Source organism: Manis javanica, chromosome 4 (genome assembly GCF_040802235.1).
Source record: "Manis javanica isolate MJ-LG chromosome 4, MJ_LKY, whole genome shotgun sequence".
Classification (NCBI taxonomy): domain Eukaryota; kingdom Metazoa; phylum Chordata; class Mammalia; order Pholidota; family Manidae; genus Manis; species Manis javanica.
The window spans coordinates 18,551,532-18,578,928 of record NC_133159.1 but is presented as its reverse complement, the minus strand read 5'-3'; the positions used below and the strand labels follow the sequence as shown (position 1 = coordinate 18,578,928).

Genomic DNA, 27,397 nt, shown 5'->3' with positions numbered 1-27,397 from the left:
GAAGACTGAGGATAGAGGATCAGACCACTAAGGTGGAGATTGGTTGAGGTTTTGGAGCAATCAGGGGCAGCTTCTTGGAGGAGGTGGTGGCTATGATGAGTTTTTAGGATGGGCACTCTCCCAACCAGGCAGCCCCCTGACCCCAGCAGAACATTTCAGCCCTTGGGCTCCTGGATCTGGTGACAGCACAGAAGGGCCACTTGGGCACTTCCAAGACCTTCCAGGAGTCCCAACAAGGGGAGCACCCATCATCAGGCCAGGTTCTCAGACCGCAGAGCCTCAAGCAAGCATCAAACAACAAAAAGGCTTTTCTCACTCTTGGATGAGTCACCAGACCAAGAGCGCAGACGCCCGGTCGCTGTGCAGAAGACGACGAAACCACACATCTGAAGAAGTTTCCCACGGCCACCACTTGCTTTAAATAGCTGCAGAGAAGGGGAGGAGGGAGGCAGAGAGGGAGGGGTGGGGGACACAGGGCTCTCCTGGCCAGGCCCCGGCTGGGGTCTCCACCCAAGCCCTGAAGCCCCTGACCTGAAGCCCCCTGAGACTAGCTGTTGGTGGGAGCTCAGGCTGCGTGGGCACCAGGGAAGCCAGCAGAGGTCCAGAGTCCATGGTCGGCCGGCAGAGCACGGATGGACAGACAGCTGGAAAGACATGCCCTCAGGGCAGCCGGGTATGGGGTACAGGCCAGGAAGGGGGAAGCTGACCTCACTCTGCACCCCGGTGCAGCCTCCAGGCCCCCAGCCAAGCTTCCTTGCAGGTCACCTGACACCCCCTCGGTGCTCTGGCAGCACCCCCGCCCGCCTGGGTTCGTGACTGAGCCCTGGGCTGCATTTCCGGAGGCAGGCCAGGAGCCAGGGCTGCTGACGCACTTGCTGCCCCCCGCCCAAGCAGGGCCAGGTGAGAAGAACGAGCCCCCCATCCCCCTTTCCCGTAAACGAGCTCACCCACCCGGCCTTGCAGGCATTCTAGGAAGTGGAAGCCTGAGCACCTGCTCCCCGCCCACCATCTCCCACCATCTCAGCTTCCCCAGGGTCAGGTGGGGGTGGTGGGGATGGTGGGGGTCCTCACTTCTTTCCAGCTCAACCCTCAGGCCCAGGCTGGGGTTCAGGCCTGGGAGGAATTTCTCTCCTTGGGTGCAAAAGAACACCTTCTGTGTCCAGGCTGAGACCAGTTTGGTTCAGGGCATGTCAAGGGAACATTTTCAGAGGGTGACCTAAGAGAATCCCAAAGGTGCCTGGGAGATCGTTCTAGTTCCTTCCCAGTCATGGCATAAGATTGCCTCCCAGTGTTCAAGGGCCCTTGGGGGCCAACAGTGGTTCATGAGGCGTCAGCCCTTATTGACCACATCTGAGCCAAGGCCCAGAGTGGGCCGTGAATTGCCCAAAGCCACACAACAGGCCTGCGGAGATCCAGGTGCTCTTCTCCGCGGCCCGTAACCCTGGCCAGCCCACCAGTATCAACATCAGACATTTTTTGAGCACCTACTGGATCCTTTCAGGGGGACCCAGAACTAAGTAAACAGCAGTCCCCTAGAGTCAGAAATGTAACAGCTGCAGTCACGGGGGCCCTTGGCCGGGGCTCTCGGCACTGGCTTCCCATCCAGGGCTCGAGGCTTTGAAAAAATACAGATTCCAGGACTCCAGCCCTGAGGCTATGATTCAGCAAATTGGGAAGGGGTCCATGAATCTGCATTTTATAAGATTCTTCAAATTGACCATGTCTGAGAAGCTTTGGACAGACTGTGAGCGGCCTGAGGGCAGGTGTGGCGCCCACGGGTGGCTGAGTCCCAAGGGCTTCTAATGGGAGGCTCTTTGCCTTGTAGCATCCTCTGCCTGTACACAGGGCCCAGCCAAAGAGGCCCCCAGACATTGTGCCTTGTACCGGCACTTAAGGAGCTTGGTTTTCTCAGACCTGGCAGAGCTTGGCGGAGTCTCTGGGTGATCTGGGAGGCAATCTGCAGCCTATAGGCTGGGCTTCCTGGTGGTTAGGGGCTGAACCTGGCGTAATGGGGCTGGCTGGCACCTGGGAGCAAGCTGAGGTTTGCTGCTTCTCCCACCCCTATGCCCAGCACAGTGTGCAGCCAGAACCAGGGTCAGGGAGGACCCCTTTTCTGACTGATTGAGAGGCCTGGGGCCGCTAGAGCCCCCGGGGTGAGTAGGAAGTGCTCCCCTCTCTGTCTCTTACTCTGTGGCTTAGATGGCCTGGGTCCTGCATGCAGTGCCCAACCCTGCCACCTCACGGGACACTCTTGTCCTCTTCTGTACAACAGGGAAAGGAGTTTCTTCCAGTGGGCGCAGACAGGATGGGAAGACGGTGGCTGGTCCAGCATTCCTGCTGGGCTCACAGCAGCAACCAGGCCCCTCTGCAGGCACAGACTACCCCCCAGGTGGGGTTTGTCCCCAGAGCCTCTCTGGCCTGTGTGGCTGTCCCTGCAGGGAAGCTGAGAGGCCCACTCACCAGCTCCAGGACCTCAGGAAGGTCAGGCTACCTCTCCAGGCTCCCATTTCCTCATCTGTTGGGAAGATAACCCCAACTCCAGAAGGTCATTGTGAGGATTAAATGAACATAACCCCATGACTATGTGGGGAACAATCATTTTAACACGCATTATTGATTTTTTTCTCACTAGAATGTATGTTCCACGAGCAGTGATGGTGCGTTTTGTGTCTTGGGCCTGCCACAGCGCCTGGTACCTGGTAGGTACTCAGTCTGTGTTTGTGGAGGGAGTACAAGGGAGAGCACCTGGGCTGCAGAATGCCTCCTCGACTCGTGCTCAGCATGAAATGCATGCATGTGTGTACGTGTGTGTACGCATATGTGTGTTTCCATGCATACACACTCCTGAATATGGGTTTGACCCAGAGTGGAAATGTGCTTCTGTGCATGGGCCTGTCTGGTTGTATGTTTTGCATATGGGTCTAGTGTGTATATATTTGCATGTATGTCTCAGTCTGTGTGCCAGGATGCACAGAGGCCTATGTGTATGAGTGTGCTCACCCCACAGGTGTCTAGGCCTTACGTAGACTTATGCCTAGGGGTGGGGGTGAGGGTGAATTCTTTATGTATAGGGAGCATGGGAGGTTGTCCCCTGCTTTCTTGACCTTACCCTCCCCCAGGGACTCCAAGTTATGGGCCCATCTGGGAGTGCTAGACTATGCAAAACAGAGGCCAGACCTGGGGAAGCCCCGGGACAGCAGCCCCCAGGGACTGGCCAGCCTTCCTCCTGCCCCAGGTGCCCCTGCCCCCACTCCCTGCAGCAGAGCAGCCTGCCCCTCCACTCCAGGACTGTCGAACGGTCAGGAACCACATGCCCAGGTTTCCACCCTCCTGCCTCCCAGGTCCCACCCTCCTGCTCTCTGTCCACTCACAGTACCATGCCTGGCATCTCCCTCTTTCTTTTTTGAGATTCTCCCTCCCCTTTGCCCCCTCTGGGGCTGGTTTGTGAGCTGTCTGAGCAGCAGGGGCCTGGAGATTCCCTTACCTTGCACTGGCCATTCATCTGCGCCATTCTCACCACAGCTCCACGAGAGAGGGCTGACAAGAGCCGCATTTTGATGAGGGGGAAACTGACGCTCAGAGAAATTATAGAGCAAGGTAACCAGGGTCACACAGCAAATGAAGGGGAGTCAGACATGAACCATACTCGAAATCCAGTTGTCTTACCCACTAGGCCGCACTGTCGCCATGCTGCAGGTCACTTAAATGGCCAAGCTTTGTTGCTGGGCTGACACTGTGAACCCATCTACCCCCAGATGGGCCTCAGGGGCCTGGCACCATCCCATATACCCTTTCCTATGAAACAGAGACCCAAGGCTCAGGAAAGGGGCTCTTGCCCTCCCAATGGAGGAGCCATGGCCCATGCTCTAATCCTGATCTGAGACATATTTAGACCTAGAAACTTCTGAACCCACCCCAGTCAGGCCAACTCAGAGGCCCCCAAGCTTTCCCATTGCCTGGCAGTCCCCATGGAGAGATCAGAATCCCCCTCAACAGGATTGTTTTTGTTTCCCCAGAACAGGCTTCCATTTGGCAAGAGTGTGTGTGATGGGGGATACCACGTGGCTTTGATTTAAATTTCACCCTGGAAAAACAATGGTTTGGATTAAGGGAAGAAACAGTTAGTGAAAAGTTGTGAAAAGAAAGGAAGGGAGAAGGGAGGCCCTTGTAGCAAAAATGGTCCCCAAACTTCCAAACTCACATTCCAGAGGTTTCTCAAGACCTGCCATCCGGCCGTATCCTCCCACCCAACACGCTCCTGTCCTCTGCAGCAGCTGAGCAGGAGAGGCTCTGGGAGCTGGAGAGGAAGGTCCACCAGTCCCACTATGTCCTCTTGTGGAGGGGAAACTGGCTAAGAGAGGGGCCACCACCTGCCCAGGGTTATGATGGGTTCAGACGGCTTCCATGGAGCCCAGAGGAAGAGGGTTAGGGGCTGGACCATGGGGCTCTGCTGGCCACTGTTGGCCAGGAGCTTGATCTCTCTAGGTCTCAGTTTCCCCACTGAGAAAGGGAAGGAAAGGGTGCTAGAGTATCTTAAGTCACTGCTGGAGCTGAGGAAAGCCCGCGGACACCATGCAGGGGTGGTGTGTTTAGCTCTGGCTGAGGTTTACTAATGTCAGGCTCTGCATCAGAAGCTGCCCATACATCGCCTGCATGAGCCTTCCCAACATTTGAAATCCCCATTTCACAGATGAGCAGACTGAGGCTCTGAGAGGCTAAGATCCTGCTGAAGTTCCCCAGCTGGGATGTGGTAAATGGGTCTTGAGCTCAGGTCTGTGTGACCCCAAGGTCTGTTTCTGAACACGGGGCTGTCAGTCTGAGGCCAGCAGAGTGAAGTAGAGAGGATTCAGACTAGGGAAGTGGGAGCTGGGAAAAGTCTAGAAACACAGCCACAAGAGCATTTTGTGTCTCATGACACCACCTGTCAGAACTGGTGATGGCCTCAAAGATTAAGATTATCCATTCATCCCTTGTAGGGCAGAGGGGAAACTGAGGCCAAGGAGGGTGGGACATGTCCAGAGTCACACAGGGGCTGCAGGGCTTGGCTATAGCTATGTCTCCCAGGCACCGACTGCCGGCTTTGTGGAGTGTGTCTGGGTTGTTCTGGAGCCACATGGACGGCCTTCATGTTTGGGGACGCTGCTCCTAGCCCAGCAAGCCCGCCTCAGGGAGTGAGAGGCCTGAGCTCTTCCAAGACCCCACCTACACCTCTGACATGGCTGCATGGGGCCAGGAGGCGGAAGCTGTGGTTAAGGGTCCATCTGCGTCCAGGGTCAGGGCTCCGTGTCGTCGGGGCTGTGTGTCAGGAATCAGGGCTTGGTCTGTGGCTGGGTCAAGGCCAAGGAGCTCAAGACAATGAACTGAGGGTAGAAAACCAAATGGACTTCAGACCCCAAAGACAGGGTTGCTAATGGTGGGTCACAGGGACTGTGATGTGCTGGGACAGAGCTGGGAAACTGGGACTCTGGAGTCTCCAGAAGCAGGAGTGGGAGTCTCCAGCCCATGTGGTTCCCCTTCATGCCCACTACAGCCTGGCCCCAGGCTACCCCACCCCATGCCCCTGGGACAAACCCACACCTTTCCTCTAGGGAGCGGCAGCTGGCAGTCAGGCCTCTCCCCTCCCCTGACTTGCGTCCTATGGGACCAGAAGAGGCATGTGCCCCACATTCCTGGGGTCTACCTGTGCTCAGAGCCCTGTGTCACCCCACATGTGGAGGAGAAGAACTCTCTGGAGTCCCGGAGAAGAGCCGTTCTTCATGGCTGGGGGTGGCGATGCTGAGTAATGGACTGTTGTGGGCGTTGTTCTGACCCAGGACACTCTCCTGATCCCTAAAACCCACCCTTGCCCCCCAAACTATCCTTATTATTGGCACTTACCACCAAGCCCAGTCATACAAGGTTGACACTAATACCCCTGTTTTATGAAAGAGCAAGTAGAGGCTCAGACAGGTGTTCTCAAGGTGTCTTGCTCAAGGTCACTGGCTGGCAGGGATGGAGGCAGACTCCCCCCAGGTCCTCAGCTCTGAGGTTGGGCCCAGCCCCACTCCACCCAGCTCTGCCCATCTTGGGTGGGAGGGGAGCGCACACAGGCTGACAGGGATGAGGTGAAGGGAGCGCCCAGCTGTGGAAACACCAGACCTGCCTTCTCAGAATCACGGGAGAAATGGTTCCTTTGACAGCAGGGAGCAAACCTTGGCTGCTGCCTGAAGCGTGGTCTGCTGATCTACCCGCCCCCAGGAGCGAGTGCCGGGTGTCCCCGCTAATGGGATGACAGTAATCATGGCAAGCATTTCTCGAGTACTTAGGATGTACTGGGTATTGTTCAAGTAATGTCCATGCATTCCCTCATTCTGTCCTTCCAACTACCCTAGTGAGGTAGGAACTATGACTAATCCTGTGGGTTTTTGGTTTTTTTAGAAGCTTTAATTTTCAGAACAGTTTTAGATTTACTGAAAAATTGAGAAGCTAGTCAAAGAGTTTCCATACACCCCATACACCTATCCAGTTCCTTCCCCTGTCACATCTGACATTAGGATGGGGCATTTGTTACAATTAACAAATCAATTTTATTAACTAACATCCATACTCTATTCAGATTTCCATAGTCTTTGCTTGATGTCCTTTCCCTGTTCCAGGACCCCCTCTTGTTTAGTTATCATTTCTCCTTAGGTTCCTCTTGCCTCATACTTTCCTCTTTTTTTTTTTTTTGATGACTTCAACAATTTTGAAAAATTCTGGTCAGGCTTTTTGTAGAATGTCCCTCTACTGGAATTTCTCTGATGTTTTGCTCATGATCAGTCTGGAGTTAATAGGACTTGGGGAAGACCGGAGGGGTAAAGGACCACTTTTATCACATCATATTAAAGGCACGTGCTCTCCATGTTACCGCTGTTGAGTTGACCTTGACTGCTAGTTGAGGTAGTGTTCGTCGGGTTTCTCCACTGCGAAGTAACTCTCCCTACATACTGTCCTCCTTAGAAGGATGTCATTTTACAGATGCAAAACTGAGACACAGAGAGGTTAAACAGCTTGCCCCTGGTCACAGGGTAAGAGTCAGAGCCAGGATTTGAATGCTTGCAGTTTGGACGCTGAGCCCAGGCTTCTAACCAACTGTCACAAACCCGCAGGGCATAGGGAAACATTTATAAGAGGTGGCCTTAGCACTGTTTAGGCAAAGCCGAGCAGTGTGGGGCCATCCTGCCATGGAGACTTTGAGCAAGTCACATCACATGGCGGGACCTGACACACAGTCAGGGGTGAACAAACAGGGGCTGTGGAGGTCTGGACAAATGGAAGGCTCCTAGTGCCAGGCTCCAGGTCAGGGGGACAAAGCAGAGCTGGGCTGTGAGAAGCCAGCCTGGGCCTCCCAGCTGTGTCCCTAGGGAAGGTGCCCCCTCAGCCCCTCCTGCATGGAAGACATTCAGCACCGCCCGCCTTGACCACACGAAGGATCAGGGTCAGATTCCAGGCGCTGCTCTCAACCCGGTCTGCCCCAAACCTGTGACCACCACACCTTCTGAAAACTGTGAGAAAACAACCTGAACAACTGGGCAGAAAAGAGCCCCAGAAATTACCCTTCCCCCATTTTTCAGAGAGATAGTTGAGGCTCCAAGATAGGAAGGGACCCGGCCAGGGTTGTACAGTGAGGTGCAAGCACGTGCCTGGCCCCGAGGGAGGTGCCTCATGCTAACAGGGGCTTGCATTTGCCAGCAGGAGGCCCCCCACATGTCTTGTCATGGTGCCATAGGACCACTGGCCCCATCTTGCTGAGGGGTGCCCACTGAGGGGGTCTTTAGGGCTGCATTCAACCCTGCACTTGACTAGCACATAGAAGAGGTGAGAGGAGCTGGCTTCAGGTCACTAAGCCGCATGTCCCCACATGCCACCGTCCTCGCTCCCAGCAGCCCAGGCCCGCGGGCCCCCAGGGTGTGCCAGCCTCACACTCAGCTCCCCTTGCCCGGCATCTTTGCAGAAGTGTGGCCCCTCTTTGCCCCACAAAGAACACTGGTGTCTTCCGGAAGGTAAGAGGAAGACGAACCCACAGACACAGGCGAAGCGACCCCACTCCTGCCACCATTTCCTCTCATGGATTTTCCCTCTGTCTCTGAATGCAGGGGAGCCACCCAGGCCAGAGAAGAAGTCAGGTTGGGGGTGGAGCAGCTGTGGCCAGGGGTGACCTGGGCAGGGTGGGGGTGGGGGGTGGGCAGCACATTGCCGACTAAATGCAATTAGTTTATTTAGCATCAACCTTTGAAAGGCCTCAGAGTCCTGCTGCGTTGACAGACCCCTGGACCCAGTTTTAGTGCTATGATTGCTCCATGAACTTAAACAAGTGACCTGGCCTCTTTGAGCCTTTGTAGCACCACCAATAAAATGGGAGGCTTGGGTACATTAGTGATTCTCAACACTGGGGATCTTTTAAAACATGTATTTAATTAAGGTTCTGGGGTGGGTGCCATTTTAAATCCACCCTAGGCAATTGTACTGAGCACCAGGGTTGAGGGCCTCCAGCCAGATCCTATGTGAGGGGCTCTGGCTCTGACATTGCGCTGGAGTGCAGGGGTTGGTGTATAGTTCTGCCATGTGTGCTTGGGCATGTCACTTCACCGCTCTGTGCCTCAGTTTCTCCATCGGTGGCTGGTCATGGCTTTCCCTGCAGGGGTTGTGGGAAGGATCAATAACGTGCTGCGTGAAGTCCTGCCACATGTGGAGGAAGGACTGCGTGAGCTGGTATGGGAATAGTACAGATGGCAGCCCCGGGAAGCGGGCCTCCACGGAGCGCATGTGCCTGGTACGGGGGCAGGATGCACTAGGCTTTGCCCCAGGGCGTTTCCTGAACTCTGGCTGCTTCCCAGCCTGCCTGGGGCCCTGGGGCCGGGGCTCTGTGTGAGCCCATGAGCCAGTGCTACAGTGGGGGCCTCGGGAGGCAGCAATCCCCCTGCCCACAGCTGTGCAAGCAGAGGCTGGAGGATAACTTGGCTGACAGGGGGGCAAGCTGGTTTGAGGATATTTGAATTGGGCAGGACAGAGATGGGGGCCCCACCATCTCAAAAATGTCTGCTTCTCCAGTTCCAAGATCTGGGGAGACTGGAATTCCTTTGGCTATTTCTAGGCCTCTCCCTCTTGGCAGCTGCAGCCTCTGGCTCCCCATCCCCTCTTGGCTGCCCCCAGTGTCCCTGTGGGGCAGAGGCATTCTAGCCACAGCATGAGGTGCCTGGTGGGAGGGGGCAATGGGGGCTGCAGGCTTGTACCCAAGTGTAGAGGAGGCTGCTGCCTCCAGTGGGCTGAGGGCCACCACCTCACAGCCAGCGGGCCTCGGTTCCTGCCTGAGCTCATAAAGTGCCAGAAATATGACTTTGGGCAAGTGGCCACTTTCAGTAGCCTCAGTTTCCTCACCTGCAAACTGTGGCTGGTAAGTCCAAACTCGTGAAGCTGTGGCAAGGGGAAAATGACATCAGACTTACGGCTGACATCTCGTCAGTCACAAGGCGGACTTAGGGCCAAGAATGGGGAGAGTGCCGTCTCAGTTCACCCTCTCAATTCCAGGAGCCTTCTAGTGGGAGCCTAGAGAGCTCTCGGTTTTCTGGGCTTTCTCAGTGCCCACCCCATCCCGGCTGACAGAGGAGAAAGGGAGGCCCGTTTGGTCCTCTGCTCGCCCGCTTCGAGCTCGCCCAGAGGCTCAGCATGGGAAGGCCACCGCGAAGGAGCAGCAGCAGGAAGCACCAGAGACTGGACTTGAGCTCAGGGCTGTCTGACTCCAAAGCCCTGAAGCGCTATAGCGCTGCTCGACTGAAACAGGCAGAAAGGCCCCAGCAGGGCTCCTGGCTTGCAATGGGTGTCTCGTGGGTGGCAGTTGTCATGTTGTGAAGTGACACTGTTAGGATTCAGAATGCTAGGGCTCAGGCCCTGGGCTGGCAGGAAAGAGAAGGAGGTGGGTGTCGCAGCCTGGGCTGGACCGAGGCTTTTTGCAGGGGAGCGGGAGGTATGCATCCTCATGCCCAGAAACATCTCAGGCCTGGTGTGGGTGACAATGACACTTGCAACACGGCCTGACTACCTACTGTTGCCAAGCTCTCCTTCAAGCACTTTCCATCCACTAACTGAAAACCATCCCCAAAGTAGAACTACTGTGTTCCCCATTTTACAGATGAAGAAATTGAAGCACAGAGGGGTTTAGTAAGTTGCCCAAGGTCACAAAGCTAGGAAGTAGCAGAGTCAAACTTTAAGTCCAGACTCCACATTTGAACAGTGGTGCCATCAGACCTCAAGTGCAGACACCTGTATAAAACCAAGTGGTCTCTAGATCCAGTGCAGAGGCTCTCCAGCCTATCGCCTGAATTTCAATCCCAGCACTGGATGTGTGGCCTTGGGCAGCTTATTCGACCTCTCTGGGTATTTCCATTTCCCCATCCATGAAAAGCCAAGCACCCACCTTATGAGGCTATTGTGCCAGTATCGGAAGCAGCCTGCCTAAGAGGCAGCCCCACTAGGTGCTGGCTGTGTCCTCCTTGTGGTCATGTCACGCAGCTGCTCGCAGTCATCACCTCTGCGGGTGGGATGGCAGCAGGAGGGCCACTTTGTGCTCACCATACTTCAGGAGCATTTTACATTTTTTTTGATGAGCATTTTTTGTGATATACATATTTTTTTAAATAAAGAAAACCCTCTGACTGAGCTGAGGTGTGAGTAGGCATCAGGCAGTCTCTTGTGGCCGAAGTCACTCTCTTTAGAGAAAAGAAGAGGTAGCCCTGGATTGTACTTTAAATGACCTGAGTCACGACTCGTGGGTGTGTGAGAGGCTACCACCCTTCCCTCCAATCTGACCCCCACCCGCCACGCACTCCGAACACTTGGGGCTGCAGGCGGAATGCTGGACCACGAGCCCAGCAACTCAGCCTCTCATTCTGTCTCCAGTGGCGATGAAACCTTTACTCATTTGCTCAGCAAACTCTCCCTGATGCCTCCTCAGTACCAGGCAGGTCCTGGACCCCATGGGCTCTAAGTGTCTGCTGCTCACCAGGCCCAGTGTGACTCCTGGGGGACCAAATATAGGACAAGGCAGAGATGGGCCCCACCCTCTGTGACCTGCAGTCCAGCAGGGGAGGCCGGCACAGTCAAATCATATCGTGCTGAGGCAGGGGCAGGAGCAGGGTACAGGTGCTCTGAGTGCCGCTGTCGGGGGCAGGGAGTGGGCAAGGCCAGGAGGAGGGGAGGACGCTCTGCAGGGAGAGAGGGCAGCATGAGCAGAGGCCAGGTGGTGGACGGGGATCACAGTGAGCCTGCCTGGAATGAAGGGAGGGCCAAGGGGGAGCTTGGGGTGAGACAAGAGGAAAGGTGGGAGAAGGCCGGGCCGGGCCATAAGGCTTGTGGTGGGGACTTGGTCTTATCCCAAAGGCCACACGCATAAAAGGAAACCGAGGGAGCAGCGCTGAAGATTACACCTAGTGAGCTCCCCTCCAAAGCTGGGAGCAGAAATTAGGTCAAGAATCAGAGTGGATCCCTGCCCATCTCCTGTTCCTCTAACTACACAGGCCTCAGCACAGAGCAGCATCAATAAATGGCTCTTCCCCCATATCCATTATCTACCAACTCACAGAAGCAAAATTCAGCTGCTATCATTTTTTAAATTTAATAACTCCTTTTTCTGATTACAAAATAGGTACTCTATAGTGCAGAGCAATATGAAATTATCAAATTCAAAAGACTGCCATGGGAATTAGGGCTTCAGCTTACTTCCTGGGTTTCTCCTCAAACAGAGAACCAGGGCTAGAGGATGTAGCTATAAGGATAAGGAAAATCTCCTAAGCCTGTTCTAGGAGCGGTCCTCAGAGTTCTGGAGCCCTTGCTAGGTAGCGAGTTCCCCATTCCCAGGGGTATGTAAGCTGTCAAAGTATAAATTTTTTTAAAGCATGACTCTCACTCAAATATAAATTGAACATTGGTTAAAAAAAATATTGTTTAACTCCTGAGTGAGAGAACCAGTAAGGTGATAACATTGATGTAGAGGCGGATTGATGTAGAATGTTGGAATAAAATGGCTCAGTTAGATTAAAAGCTGGTTAATGTCCTAAAGGCCAAAAATCTACAACCTTTGGGGGGTTTTCTCCTAGACAGAAATCTGCAAGTTAACATATACCTTCTAAAGTCAGGCCTTTTAAAGCACATACTATGTCAGAAGTACATGCCTTTAGATAATTAAATGCCCTTGATGGGCCTGTTAAACCATGTTACAGTATAACATTGAAAAGACACGGTGCCCTCTCTTTGCCTATTTCCTCCAACTGTTGGGTGATTTTTCTTAACAGAGCTGGGCAATAGCTGCAGTGAGAAGCCGCAGGAGAGTTCTGCTGGCAGAGGGCATGACTCGTATATTATCTTTTGCTTTGTAAAAGATTACCCCAAGACTTAGTGGCTTGACACAATAGACATTTATCATGTTGTAATTCCCGTGGGTCAGGAACTGGGGAGTACTGCACTGTGTGTTTCTGGCTCGGGGTGTCTCATGAAGTTAAAGTCACACACCCTCTCTGGTGCTCAGCCCCATACACGGGAGCAGCTTGGGCACTATGAAGGTGTAGCCAGCTCAGGGAGCTCCCACCGGAGGTTTGGCCCCTGCCTTGACCAGGTCTGGGGGGGAGCTGGACCACCTCCTCCCTCCCCTCCCTACTCCCTCCCCTCCTCCCAGGCCAGTCCTCACTGAAAGTGGAGGTGGGCAACCAGGAGGGAGGGTGATGACCCCTGGTGGCCCAATGCCCAGCTGATACCCAGGATCTGCTCTGAGGTGGCAGCTTTAGAGGGAAGCAAGGGGCAAATCCAGCTGTGAGGGAGGCTGCCAATTTGGGGGATAATTATTTTGCAGAACTTTATGAAGTTTCGGAAAATCTTGTTTCCCCCTTCATTGAAACCATTGTTTTTCAAGGGAAATTGAATTAGAAGGTGGTGGCTGCTGGAGGGGGCCAGAGAGGGAAGCGTAAGCCACATGTTTTTCCAACTAACTGGGCGTCTGTCCTGTGCCAGCAATTTCGGGAGCTCCTCTCACTCTGTGTCTAGGACCACCAGGGCTGCAGCCAGGGCTGGGAGAGAGCCCCTAGTAGCTCTGGGGACACTGCAAGGCTGGAGGTGCCCCCACGCAGCTCCCTTTGTCTGGGCTGGGAGGACAGAGGGATTTAGCTGAGAAGTGGGATCAAGCCCTTGGTGCTGAGATGTAAACCTGGGAGAGGCTTTTGCAGAAAGCTGAGTGGCCCTGTATTAGCCTCTCCACCTCTCAAGTAATAGTGGCCTGAGTAGTGAGTTGATCAGAGGGCAAGAAGAGACAAAAGCCTTTCTGTAAGGTGAAAAGTGCTGCTGTGTTCATTGCAATTAGCACCATCCTCAGTACTTTTTGAGGGATGGCCAATCAGCACCATCCTTCACGCCCATTCCATGTGATGGTAGAGACTGGCTGGGCAGCTGTGGTGCTGAAACTGAGCTCAGTAGGAGAAAGTGCAGGGATCGACTAGTGTGATGCCTGTTACAGATGCGGACTGGGGAGTAAGGAGATATGTGCCAGGCATTTGCCGTCTCTAGTCAAGTCCAATTCCCTCAATCTACCAAGAAAGAAGCTGCACCCTGGAGAAGTAAAGGGGCAGTAAACTTTCAGAAGGTGACTCTTCCTCCCTCACAGCGTTATTGGATTGGCATGCCCTCACTCAGAAACCTTCAGTGGCTCTCGCTGCTTAAAGAATGAAGCCCAAAATCTTAAGCTGGTCATTCAAGCCCCACTCAGACCTGGTTCCAGGCACACTTTCCAAATGTAATTTCCCTCCCTAGAACCGTGTTGCGGACGAGCAGAATGCACACTGCCCCACGCCCCCACCTCCGGGCTTTGTCCGGGCTGTGCCTGTGCCTGCGATGCCCTCCCCACATCCCGGCTGACCAGCTTTCCCTCCTACCCCGCCCCCAGCCCTCCCTCTCTCTTTTCCCTCCTGGTCTTGGTCAGATGTTGTATTTTAACAATATTCCCATGTGTTCTTTCTCCCGCAGAGCAGTGAGTTCCTGTAAATGACCAGGTCTGCTCCAGGGCCAGCCATACAGATCCTCAGCAAATAGTCACTGTGTCAATGAAATGAATGTGCAAGCTCCCAGAGGAAGGCAGGAGCCCCCTCGCACTGGACCTGGGCCTCTGACTCCCTGTCCAGTGCTCCCCCGAGAGTCTGGCTCTTCACAGCAGCTCTCCCTGGCTTTCCCAGGGCCAGACAAACCTCTTTGACTCCCTCCTTCCTATCCTCCCATCCTCCTCAGAGGTGCCAGGAGGACCCCATTCAAGGCTGGCCTGATCGGGGCCACTGTCTGGTGGTGTGACCCAAGACTGGAGGAAGCCAGGAAACCTACGACCCCAAACCCACCGCATCTCCCCAGCCCTGTGGCTCAGGGCATTTCTCTCTCCTCAGTGTAATCCTCCCAGTGGGGTAGAGGGGGGAAGGCATGGGGACACTCTGGCACTCCAACGATCCTTTATCCCTAGTCATGAATAAGCCCGGTACAGAGGAAAGAGCCCTGGATTGGGGTTCCATGTCACCTGCTCTGACTGCATGACCTTGGACAAGTCCCTTACCCACCCTGGACCTTGCCTGCACAGGAAATAAAAGGACCCCTCCAGCCCTAACAGACTGCTCATTTGTCCCTCCCAGGAGAGTGAGAGGCCAGGGCTCTCCCACGTGGCTGGAGGAGGGGCCCTGCTGTGCTGCAGCCCGGGGCTCCAGCTCCCTGACCCTGGGCCCTGTGTCTCAGGCTGCCAGGGAGGCTGTTTGTCACAGACCCGATTGTCACGAAGCCTTCCTGGGTCAAAGCAATCCGGGAGTTGGAAGCCAGAAGACAGCTCTACCTTCTCTGGACACTTAGCAAATGGAAATACCTTTGAGGGGGGCCCGCTTTGATAAAAGACATTTACCTTGTTAAAAAAAAAATATATATATATATGTACATATATACACATACACACACATATATATGCACACACAAATACATATGTCTACACACACCACCTACATTGTGAAAAACAATACATTCCTGCAAAGAAAGGGAGACTCCAGGAGAGAGGGAGGGATGGGGAAAGGGAGAGAGGGTGGTGGGGACTGGGTTTTGATGGTTCAGGCCTTCCTGTAGACATCACACCTTCATGTAGCCATCCTGGCTGGGCATTCAAACCTTGTCCAGCCCCTCACTCCTCCTCTTCGTCTTCCCCACGCGCCTCTGCTCCTGCAGTGCCCCCCGCCTGGAGTATCCTATCTGCTGGCTCAAGCTTGCTGTTCTTGGAGAGGCAGGACAGGGTGGTGGATTCAGGCTCTGGGCTCAGAAAGGTCTGGATTCTAGCCCTTTCTCTGCCACCTTCCTGCAAGTTACTTTACCTCTCTGAGCCTCAATCCCCTATCTGCAAACAGAAATAATAGTAATATTATTCATGGGCTTTGAGGAGATTTGAATGCTCTGAAATGCTTAGAATGCATCACATATATTAAGTGCATACATTTAAGACGTTAGCTGTTACATAACGATAAGGTCCCTCAATGCTGCACTGACAGCATGCCTTTGCTGACTACTTAGCCCTGAGGCTCCTGCCTCCTCCCAGCCTCATTTGTCAAGACTGACCCTCCATACAACACTGGGATGCAAGTACCACAGGGACAGGCACAGGTCTCCCATTCCCTGGACGCACAGGGTCCAACTCAGTGCCCTGTCAGTTTGTGCATGGAGAAATGGGTTTTCAGCATGGCTGCCCTGGGGACCAGGTCTTTGCAACAAACAACATTTAAGCACCTCAAGGAACCCCTCACTGGGATTTGTTAGCCTCATCTACGTCCCTTCCCCCAAGTGAGGCTGTGAGCACCCCTACCCACCTGTGATGCCTCTGTTAAGAATGCCTAAACTGCCCACGAGGCACGGCGTGCAGTAGGTGATCAGCAAATGTTTGTCACTGGTGAGGCTGTGGGTGGAGGAGGGTGGAGAGGCTGCAGCATCTCTTCAAGTCCCCAGCTTCCCGGCAGGCCTCACCCACAGCCGATCCCGGACGATCGTGTACTTTTTGATATGAATGTGTCACTAATTGGTCCAGTTGCTACTGCTGCATAACAAATTACCCTAAAACATGACAGCTTAAAACATCCATTTCGTTTTGCTCATGATGTTGTGATGAGGAGTTCAGGAAGGGCTTGGCAGGGCATTTCTCGTTTAGGGTCTTGTACACAGTTGCAGCCAGACACCAGCTGGGGATGTGTGTATCTGAGGCTTATCCAGGCCAAACGTCCAAGCTGGTTCACCCCCACAGCTGACAGCTGGTGCTGGCTGTTGGCCAGGGGCTCGGCTGGGCTGGTGACTAGAGCACCTACATGTGGCCTCTCAAGCATGGTGGCCTCAGGGTAGTCAGATGTCTTAACAGGAAAGCTGGCTCCTCAAGCATGAGTGCCCCAAGAGAGCCAGGCAGAAGCTGCATGGCCTTTTATGGCCTAACACAGAAGGGACTCAAGTCACTTTTATCAGACACTGTTGGTGGAAGCAGACATAGCCCTTTCCCTTCCCCCCACCTTAGATTCAATGAGAGGGGACATGAAGCCCACTTCCTTTTTTTTTTTTTAAATTTTTTATTAAGGTATGATTGATATACAATCTTATGAAGGTTTCACATGAAAAAACAATGTGGTTACTACATTTACCCATATTATTAAGTCCCCACCCATACCCCAATGCAGTCACTGTCCATCAGTGCAGCAAGTTGCCAGAGATCTTTAAAGACCCTGTGATAAACTGTTCTCCCCATGATCCCCCCACACCATGTGTACTAAACATAATACCCCTCAGTCCCCTTCTCCCTCCCTCCCCACCCACCTTCCCACACCCCTCTCCTTTGGTAACCACTAGTCCCTTCTTGGAGTCTGTGAGTCTGCTGCCATTTTGTTCCTTCAGTTTTGCTTCATTGTTATACTCCACAAATGAGGGAAATCATTTGGCACTTGTCTTTCTCTGCCTGGCTTATTTCACTGAGCATAATGTCCCCCAGCTCCATCCATGCTGTTGCAAATGGTAGGATTTGTTTCTTTCTTATGGCTGAATAGTATTCCATTGTGTATATGTACCACGTCTTCTTCATCCATTCATCTACTGATGGACACTTAGGTTGTGAAGCCCACTTCTTGATGATGAGAGTGTCAAAGAATTTGGGCCACTTTTTAATTTGCCATACTGAATTTAAATAGTGAATTAATAATTTTTTTTAATTTAAGGAAGTTTTACATCTCCACACTAAATAGAAAGTCAATATCAAGTAACTACACAAATAAATACAAGGAAAGCAAAAACATCTATTACTTATTACTATTACTGTAACAAATTAATCAGCTTTAAACAACACAGATTTTTACCCAGCTGCCCTGCGTACCCAGAGGAGCTACAAAGCCCACTTGGCTTAGTTCAGGAGGCAGGACTAATAATAACCCCATATGCTAGCACAGTCCTTCGCAGTTTGTAGCACCCAGCCTCAAGTCTCAGGCTTGACGTGACCAGCCTAAGGCCACATGTGCAGAAAGGATGGAACCAAGCTTGACGGTCAAAGTCAACACAAATTTCTTATCTCACAGTTCCCATTGTCAGGAGTCCAACCACGGGTTAACCAGATCCTCTGTTTGGGGTCTCCCCAGGCTGAAATCAAGGTGTCAGCAGAGCTAAAATCTCTCTGGGGCTCAGGCCCCGTTTCCAAACTCAGTCGTGGTGGCAGAATTTCGTTTGTTGTACCTGTGTGACCATGTCTCTGTTTTCTTGCTGGCTGTCAGCCAGGGACCATCCTCAGCTCACACTTGCCATACGACTGCCCCAGGCAGCTCACACTGTGGCTGTTTGCTGTCTTTCAGGTCAGCAGGAGTGCATCTCTTGGCACCTCACCTTCTGTTAAAGGTTCCTCGGATTAGGTCAGGCCCACCCAGGACAAACTCCCTTTGACTAATTCCAAGTCACGTTTGCAGATTTTGCCTACACTCAAGGGGATAGGATCACAAAGGACATGTGCACTGGGGCAGGAATCTTGGGGGCCATTCTGGAATGCTGCCTACCACAAACGTTATGAAACTCCAGCTAGACACTGTTGTCTGACTCTGAGATGCTCCGTCTCCGTGGAAGCCCAGCAAATGTAAGAGAGGGGTTTTAAAGACCCTCCATGACCTAACTGGGACTTCTGCCCTGGTGGTAATCAAAGCATGAGCAAGACAGGAAGGGCACTCCATGTTCCCGCTCCGTGAGTGCCCCAGCAGCAGCCACCTACGGCCGCCTCCCAGACTGGCCTCAGGAAGCACGTGACCAGACAACCTTTGGGCCTTTCCAGGGACTTTGACCATCAAGCTTGGTTCCATCCTTCCTCACATGTGGCCTTAGGCTGGTCACGTCAAGCCTGAGACTTGAGGCTGGGTGCTACAAACTGTGAAGGACTGTGCTAGCATATGGGGTTATTATTATTAGTCCTGCCTCCTGAATTAAGCCAAGTGGGCTTTGTAGCTCCTCTGGGTATGCAGGGCAGCTGGGCAGAATGGAGTCTGGCCCCCAGTCCGCTCACATGACATCAAGCAGCTTTCAGCGTCCTGGAGAGGGGGACCAGGTTGTGCCACCTCTGGAGTCCAAGAAGAGTGGGCTTGGGGGTCCTCTGCTGGGTCACCGCGCTAGTAGCTCTCCAAGCATAGCATGAAAGATGAAGCACTGACCAGTGTTTGCTATTTTCATGGTTATTGAATTTGGTTTAGGAGGAAAATTCTCTAGCAAATTAAATGTATGATTCCACAAATAAGATTTCTTAGGATGAGGCTAAATTTATTTAAGTGAAAATAATGAACACATTAACAAATATATTAAGGAATATTATGTGCAATATGAATTTAGAGTAAGAAAAGTCGTGAAGTTACCAGAATGACTGAAATTTGGGGGGTAAAAAAGCATCTTTGGGAGGACAGTTCACCACAGAGTGGCCCTGCCACCCAGAACTGTGGGGTGTGGCTCTGTTTCTCCCTGAGTTATCAAACCAAAAGTCAGGGGGTTTAAGACGGGGCCTGGCCCCCAGCCAAGTACAGGATGTACTTCAACAATAGGCAGGGGCAGAGAAGCAGAAAGCATCGCTCTGTAGATCTGGTTGCCTGGCTGGACCTGGCAGACGGTGGCTGTGCTACATTCTATAGAGCTTACCACCAGGTAGTCTGCAGCCATCCCAATTGGAGCCAGAGGGTGGCCTGGCCGAAGCCCGTGGGTGCCAGCTTCCTGCAAAGGAAGACCTGAGGGGCCCTGGAGGCTCCTGAGTCTGGTTTCCGGTGGCCAGGAAGGGGACATGAAGGAAGAGCTTGTGGCAAGGGTGGAGGGAGTCCTGGGTAGGGTGGCTGGAAGACCTGTCAACCCAGCACTGGACAGGAAACATGGGCAACCAGCAGGTCTTCACCGCGGGGACTGAAAAACCAGTTTCAGCACAGAGTAAATAAATCCACCCTCCCCAGCCCAAGCCTGTGCAGAGAGGCCCGCCTTGTCTTTGGTGGGCATGACGGGTAGTGGCCACTGTGGGGTACAAGGGAGGGGTGATCTGGGGGAACCAGAGCAAATTCTATGGAGGCCCTGGTGTGCCCTCTTCATGGTGCCCGAGCACAAGCCCACAGCCCTCTGCCCTGTTCCAGGGACCACAAGTGCTCAGAGCCAGGTATCCACTGGGACCCTGTGGAGGCCTCTCTCCATTGGTGGGGCGTTTGGGGTGAGGGAGCTGGAAGAAAGGTGGAGACCTCCACCACCCCTGAGCACATCCTCGGTGCTGTCAGGATCAGAGCGGCTGCCACCCGCTGAGCACTGACTGTGTACAAGGCCCTCCACAGCACTGCCTCCTGGGAGGGAGGTACTGTGATCACCCCTCATTTACAGATATGGAGATGGGGGCCAGGAGGAAGTAAAAGGCTTGCCCAGGTTACACAGCAGGGCAGTGGCCAGGCCCTGCATGCCTCTAGCTGGCACCTGTGCCCTAAAGAGGCTGAGTGCATTTTTATAACAACAGAACAAATCCTTCATTTGAATATAATTTACCAAGATGCACTCACACCCACATTCCTAGTTGTAATCAGCTTTTTCACGCAGTAGACAGTGAACCTTTTGCCAATGACTGACCTCGATCCTGACATCTCTCAAGGCTGCCAAAACCCAGGCCTGGGCTGGGCCTCTGCTGTGTGCTCATCCCTGTTACAGGCATGAAGGCGGAAGGGGGATGGCAGGTAGAGAAGGCAATATTTCCAGGAGTTCCAGAGGGTAGAGGGTAGAGGGTAAGTGAGGGAAATTTATCTGGTGGACATCTACTCTTGTCTCCTCCATGCCAGGCCCTGGGCTGGGCATTAGGGCACAGACACACACTAGACGTGGCCCCTGCCTTGGGGTGCCGTCTAGTTGGGGCATGAACAGTGAGTCAGAAAATTCCAGGGTAATGGGTTGAACTACCTGGGAAGAACAAAGACCCTTAACCATCAGAATACCTGACAGCTAACAGAGCACCTGATGGCGGCCACCCCTCTGCTGGGTGGCAGACAATGGGCTGGTGGGAAGCCCTAGAAGGGAGAAGTCTCCTCAGATGGACAGGCCAGACACCGCTCCCTGGAGGAGCTGATTCTGGAAGTTTTGGGAGGATGGGCCAGGCACAGAGGAGGGAAAATTCAGAGCAAAGGCCTATAGGAAGAAGCCATTGCTAAGCAACAAACCATGGGAGCGATACCCACTTGGTTATCATCCAGGACCTCACATAAGCTTCATGACAGTGCTGCTGGGGAGGCAGTGATGGTCCTAACTTCCAGGGTAAGAAATTAGAGAGAACAACTGTCCTGGGTGATCTGGGCTATCTCAGTTTTTTAGCACAGGAAGCCCCATGTCCCAGGAAACCCCTCAGTTCCAGGAAAACTGGGATGTTGGTCACCATAGAACAAGAGTTGCTCAATTTCAGCACTAATAGCATTTGGGACCAGCTCATTCTTGACTTGTGCCCTGTGGGATGTTTATATGCATCCCTGGTCTCTACCCACTAGATGCCACCTGCCTCCCCACAACCCCATGACTTGCGACAACCAGAAGTGTCTCTAGACATTTCTAAGTGTTACCCTGAGGGACAAAATTGTCCAGGGTTGAGAAACCATCATCCTAGAAGAAACTGAAGCTGTGTAGCACATATCCAAGGCCACACAGGTGTAAACAGCAAGCCTAGGACTAACTGAGTCACAGACACGTGGACTTTCCATGAGCCATGTGGCTGCTCCCGGCACGGACACCAGGACATCTGGACACAGTCCTTCCTCTGCCTCCCATGTGCTAGGTGTCCCAGGCAAGGCACTCCCCAATTCTGGGCCTCAATTTCCTCATCTCTAGAGTACAGGCTTTGATGTGACTATCTCTGAGGCCCCAGGGTTTAGATGGTTTGCCTTCCCAGGGACCAGGGGAGGGTCGGGTCGGCAGGCACAGGTGGGATGGGGGCTGCGGCACAAGGCCAGAGGCAGAGAAGCTGGGGAGGAGCTACTGGCTGGTAAGTGCCAGGCTAGCTGTGTGGGCTTGGCCACCATTGCACCTCTACCCACAGGGCATATCTTGTCTTGGCACAGGAGTGCTCTGAGCTGCTCACAGTGGGTGCCTTCAAAGGAGAGCAGAGGGGGCTGAGCAGGTCAGGTGAGAAAATGCGTTGGCAGGGTCACACAGCCTCTCAGGAAGCCGAGGCCTATCCTTGAGGCCATCACCATCACTCCTTCCTTTGGCTCCTGCTGCCAGGCCTTTGCACTTAGTAAGTGCTCAAGAAATAGTTTTTTGAATGAATGGATGGACATATGTCCAGTCCAGCTCCCACCACAGCTGTGCAGAAACCAGTCCGAGGGACCCTCGAGCTCTCCAGGCCTCCTGCAGTACAACCATCACCCCCCGCCCACCCCCCGCACCCTCTGCTCCTGCTTCCCTGAGGCCCTGCCTAGTCTCAGCTTCCCGGCCAGGCCTGGCACACTGGGCCGCTGCAGAGGACAGATGCTCACTCCCAGGGGGTCACTCTCTCTCTCTCTCTCTCTGGCAAACAGCACCGTGTTTAAGCTGGGAAGGAGGGGCTCAGGGCCCCCATTCTCCCCACTTCTCTTGCCCCCTGCACTGTGGTTTGCTCGCTGAGGAAGCAGCTGCTGGTCCTGAGCACAAGGCCTAGAGACGTGCTTGCTGGGGCTGTGTGGAAAGTTACAGCCACCACCACTGAGGTCTTTGAAGACCGAACTGTTTGTGTTCCCCACAGCTATTTGTGGCCAAGGCGCCCACCACCCCACCCGCCCTGGCTCAGAGATGGAGACAGCAGAACTCAGAGCACGGTGGCTGTCCCCCAGCCAGCCTGGAAGCCAGGCCAGCCTAGGCCAGACCATAACCCAGCCCACCAAGCCAGCCTATCCCAAGCCAAACAAACCAATCAACCCAACCTATCTGAGCTGGCCCAGTTCCAGAAGCCCAGTGGCCTAGCCCATCCACTAGCTGTACCCAGCTAACCTTGCCCACACCAACCCAAGCTTATCACCCACCCAACCAACTAACCCAACCCAAGCAACCCATCTAACCAAGACTAATTCAACCAACCAGACCAACTCAAGCAGCCCTGCCCCAATCACCTAATAGAGCCCACTCAACCAGTCAGCCCAGTTCAACCGACCCAGCCCAAATCAGCCGACCTAGCCAGGTATGGACTGAATGTGTCCCCTCTAGATTCATATGCTGAGGCTTAAATGTGGTGATATTTGGAGGTGGGTACTTTTGGGAGATAATTAGGTCATGAGGGTAGAGCCCTCGTGGTAGTGAGATTAGTGCCCTTATGAAGGGACGAAGAGAGCAGAGCTCTCTTTTTCTCCACCTTGAGAGGATACAGCAAGACTGCCATCTGTAAACCAGGAAGAGGGCCTTCGCCAAGAACCCGAGCACGCTGGCACCCTGATCTCGGACTTCCTGCCTCCAGGACTGTGAGAAATAATGTTTGCTGGTGAAGTCACCAGTCCATGGTATTCTGTTACAGCAGCCTAACACAACTAGCCTAGCTGAATGCAACTAACGAGACAAATCCAACTAAACCAGTCCAACCCAAACCAACTCAGCCAAACCGACTCAACTGACCTAAAGAAAGCAAACCCAGTAGCTCAGCTCAACTCGCTCAAACCGACTCAATTTACCCAGCTTAAGCCAGCCAAGCTCTCCCAACCAAAATAACCCGAAGCAGTTCAACTAAACAGGCCATTTCCCCTAGCCAGTCCAATCCTGCTAAGCCAGCCCCACTCCACTAACTAGCCCAATCCAATTAACCCAGTTTAACTAATCCAGTTGAGCCCAGATAATCCAGCCTAATCCAGCCAGGGTGGCTGGCCCATCTAACTCAATTTAAATCCACCTGGTTAAGGATAATCTTCCCAATTCTGCTCATTGCTGTTTAACCCAACCCAGTTCCAAACATATTAGCCACGCTCTCCCTTCAAAAGGCACCGCAGCCCAGTTCCATGCAACACATAATTATTAAGCAGCTACTTTTCTGCAGTATTAAACAAGTCCCCAAGGAGAACAATGAGAAGACCTAGGCCCTGTCCCCAGGGACCGCACGGCCTCCCAGAGTTTGGGAGGAGACAGCAGCTTCACACCAAAGAGCAATCACCCTGCTGTGGGGGAGAGTTTGAACCTGATGCAGGCCTACAGCATCGGGGGGGGGGGGGGGGGGGCGGGTGTAGCCAGGGCTGGGGGAGCTCTGAGAGGGGGACGGCAGGTACTATGGTTGACAGGACCCATATGCGGGTCTTGAAGGAGGGCCAGGGTTTGACAGAAGGAAAAGGGAGGGAGGGCAGTACAGACAGAAGGGCAAAGGCCTAGCGGTGGAGAAGCCCTGGGCCCTCCTGACAAGCAGGAGCAGTGCGTATGGCTGGAGAGCTGGAGGCAGGGTGGGTGTGGGTGGGGATGAGAATAGACAGGTGGGCTGGGAGGAGAGCCTAGGGAGCCTTGAATGTTGCCTGGGGGGCCTGGACCTCTATGTCCTGGGCAATAGGGAGCCAGGGAAGTCGCTGAGCAGAGTAGGGTCTGATCAGACATGTGCTGTTGAAAGTTGATCTTAAAGGACCGGGTGGAGGAGGGGAGAAAAGGGCCAGTCCGGGTCAGGAGCTGTGAGGATGCGGCAGAAGGAACGTAGGTGGATGGCAGAAAGGGAGCAGAGCCGAGAGGTGAGAGAGGAGGAAGGAACTGAAGACAGTCCGAAAAATGCGGAAAGAATAGGGAGCAAGAGAGAGCACACCTGCGGGCACACCGGCCTGGAGAGGCTCCCATAACTGTCCCAGCTCAGTGAGCCCCTTCTGCAAATGGGACATAGAGGAGCAGAAACCGGCGTGTATCCGGGACTTAGCACCCAGCCCAAACCATCAGCTCGGTGTTCCTTGCCCAGCAAACACTGAAGCCCAGCTCTGGGGCCCACCATAAGGTCCCTGTCTGCAGGCCTGCCTCCAGAAATCCCTTTCCTGGGGGCCAGCCCCACCTCCACAGAGAGAGCCAAAGACCTGAGCCCAGTCCCTGATCCCAGGGGGAGCTGAAACCTCCCTGGGAGAAGGGGCAGGCCCCAGGGATTGGCAGGTGGGTATCATGAGGCCTTTTGAAGGGAATTTTCCAAGAGTAGGTAGGAGTGTGTAGATAGGGGACAGTAATTGACTCTGGGATGACAGGAGCCAAGGGCCCCCACAAAGGCCATGCCCACTCCATGGGCCCTCCTTGGGAAGTCAATAGGCTCAGACCGGAGGGAATACTGTCACCAGCATCGCTGAGGGCAGACAGAGCTGGACTGTTTAGACTGATCATTGATCTGATCTCTTCCATTGACCCATGGGGCAACCGAGACCCAGAAAGGGACAGAGACTTACCCAAGGCCACACAGCAGGTCAGTGTCAGAGCAGGGGCCAGAACCAGATTGATGAACCCAGCACAGAGCTGTCTGACCTGCACCGCCAGGCCACTCACCAAGGGGGACAGCAATGAGTTGAAACACAAAGTTGCCAAACCGCTGGGGTTGGCCCTAAGCCCTGAAGGTGCCGCCTGGCCCAGGCCATTCCTCCACAGAGGGCTTCCCAGCATGCTCTGTAGTCCTGCCATACCAGCTGACTCTCCAAGCAAAGTATCTCTGAAACTCAAGGGGAACTATTCCTGGCTTCAAAAGCTCTACCCCCATCTACTAGGCTGACTCCTATTGATTTCAGATTTGGAGGAAAACAGCTGCTCTCCCCGTGCTAACAGCAGCAATCAATAGAACCAGCCCTGCCTTCCCAGGCCAGACAAGCGTATATGACTGGTAGGCAGCGGATCTATACCAATCTGGGACCTTTGGATCCTGCTTGCCCCGGCTGTCTGCCTCCCGGAGTTAGGGGAGGGAGGCCAGGGGATATACAGCCCACTGGTTCTAACAGTGAGTCCTCAGCGGGGGAGGGCAGGACTGGACAGCAGGGGCAGGGAGAGGGGGCAGAGGGTGCTAAGAGCCCAGGCATTTCCAGAACGTGGAAGGATCTGGAGCCATCTTCTCTGAGAACACATCTCACTGATAGGAAAACAGGCTCAGAGAGGGGTCAAGACCAGTCCAGAGTCACATGCAAGTGAGGTCAGAGGCGGGACTCTAGATCTGGGACACAGCCCATTCTGCCTCCTTAAAACCAGAACCAACAGAGAAGCCAAGGGAACCAGACAGAAGGACCAAGAGCCACCATTCTTGCTCCATGAGGCCAGGGATGCTGCCCTCCCTCCGCCCAGCCTCAGCAGAGGTAATGCAGTTAGCAGGTTAATGGCATGAGCCATGAGTCAGACACCTGGCTTTAAATCGCAGCTCTGCCACTTAGACTGCATGAGCTTTTGATGCTACAGTTTTCCTACCTGTGAATTGGGAATAAAGCATTTCCGTTCAATGTAGTGTTTAGGGTGGCACTGGGTGCATAGTGAGGGCTAAATGTTAGCAGTTATTGCTACTGCCCAGCACTTACACTTCAGTTTGTAGTCAGGCAGATCCAGAAATCAGACTTCTTGACTTCTGTTTCCATCTGTAAAAGATGAAGAAAAATGCTGAGAGGAGTCAACAAAACCTTGCACAAACTTGCACGGACAGGTCCCACCGCCCCACAAGCACACTGCAGACCCCAACGGGCTTGCTGGTGTTCCTCCGCAGGACTGAGGAACGGGCTCTCATTGGCCCAGCTTGGGTCACATGGCCACCTGCAAACCAATCACTAGGAAGGCCTAGGGGACCAGGTCTGGGTCAGTGTCTCGCGAAGAAAGGGTGTGGCCAGGTCCCCCAGAGCTCCAGGAATTGGATGGCCTGGGTGGTGACGTGCCTCCACAGGGCAGCATCTTCATGTCCAGAGCACGCGGCATTGGGTCACCAGGCGGAGAAAGAAGGGTAATAACAAATCACTGCCATCGTTTACAAGCCCTGCGCACGGGGTGCTCACGTCCGCCCCGCAGATGAGTACGCGGGCGGGACGGGAGGTTAAGCTCCTCTTGATCATGATGTCTGGGGAGGAGAATGTATGGAGACCGCCCCTATCAGGGGCCTCTTTAAATCTAACTGAGAAATGTCACCGTGCCCTCCCGTCACGTGGCTGTTAGTGGTGTGCAACTGAGGAATAGTGATCACAGCTGGCACTGATTAAGCACTTACTGTATACCAGACGTTGTTTTAAGAGCTTTTCATGTATTAACTTCAAACCACGCATTCTGGTAGTTCCTATCATAAACTTCATCTACAGATTAGGAAACTGAGGCACGAATAGGTTAAATAATTTGCCTAAGGCTCCAGGGCAAACTGGAAGTTTCCAGAAAATTTCAATTAATCATGGTTTTGCCATATGGTAGGGTAGACTTCAGGAAGTATTTACATAGAACACCTCCCTCCACTTCCTCCCCGCTGGACAGATAACTGTTGTCACCTCAGCACCACCACATTGCCAGGCATTCTGCTGGGGGTGTTACCTATGTTTAGTCTCACTGGCAAGACCCCAAAGTTGGCCTTATCATCCCCATTTTGCAGAGGAGGACACTGAGGTTCAGAGAGGCAGAGTGACTTGTGGGTCACAACCCATAGCAGGAAGAGGTGGGGCAGGGCCTGGACTGCGTGGGGGGCAGCTTTTGCCCTGTGGTGAGGGCTGGGATAAATGGGGAGCAACTGTGGTGTGCCGTGGGACGTCCTGTGCCTGCCCCTGTTCTCTCCCAGCCCATGTCCGGAGAACCTGGCCCTGAGAGGGCAGGAGTGGCCTGGGCACACCGTGGAAGGCACCGTCTGGGGCGGAATTCCAGGCGGCCTTGGAATGGGCAACTCTGGGACCACAGCCTGGCCCTTGTTTTGCTCAGAAACCCCACACGTCAGCTC

The 27,397-nt window shown here is 53.7% G+C and overlaps 1 long non-coding RNA gene across 1 annotated transcript; it reads left to right on the top strand.

Annotated features, from left to right (window-relative positions):
- Window positions 1-470: 470 nt before the first annotated feature.
- LOC140848655 (uncharacterized) lies at window positions 471-14,812 on the top strand. The gene is made up of 3 exons (XR_012129750.1): window positions 471-900; window positions 2,633-2,699; window positions 14,023-14,812. It is a non-coding gene; the product is annotated as an uncharacterized lncRNA (long non-coding RNA).
- The last annotated feature ends 12,585 nt before the right edge of the window (window positions 14,813-27,397 follow it).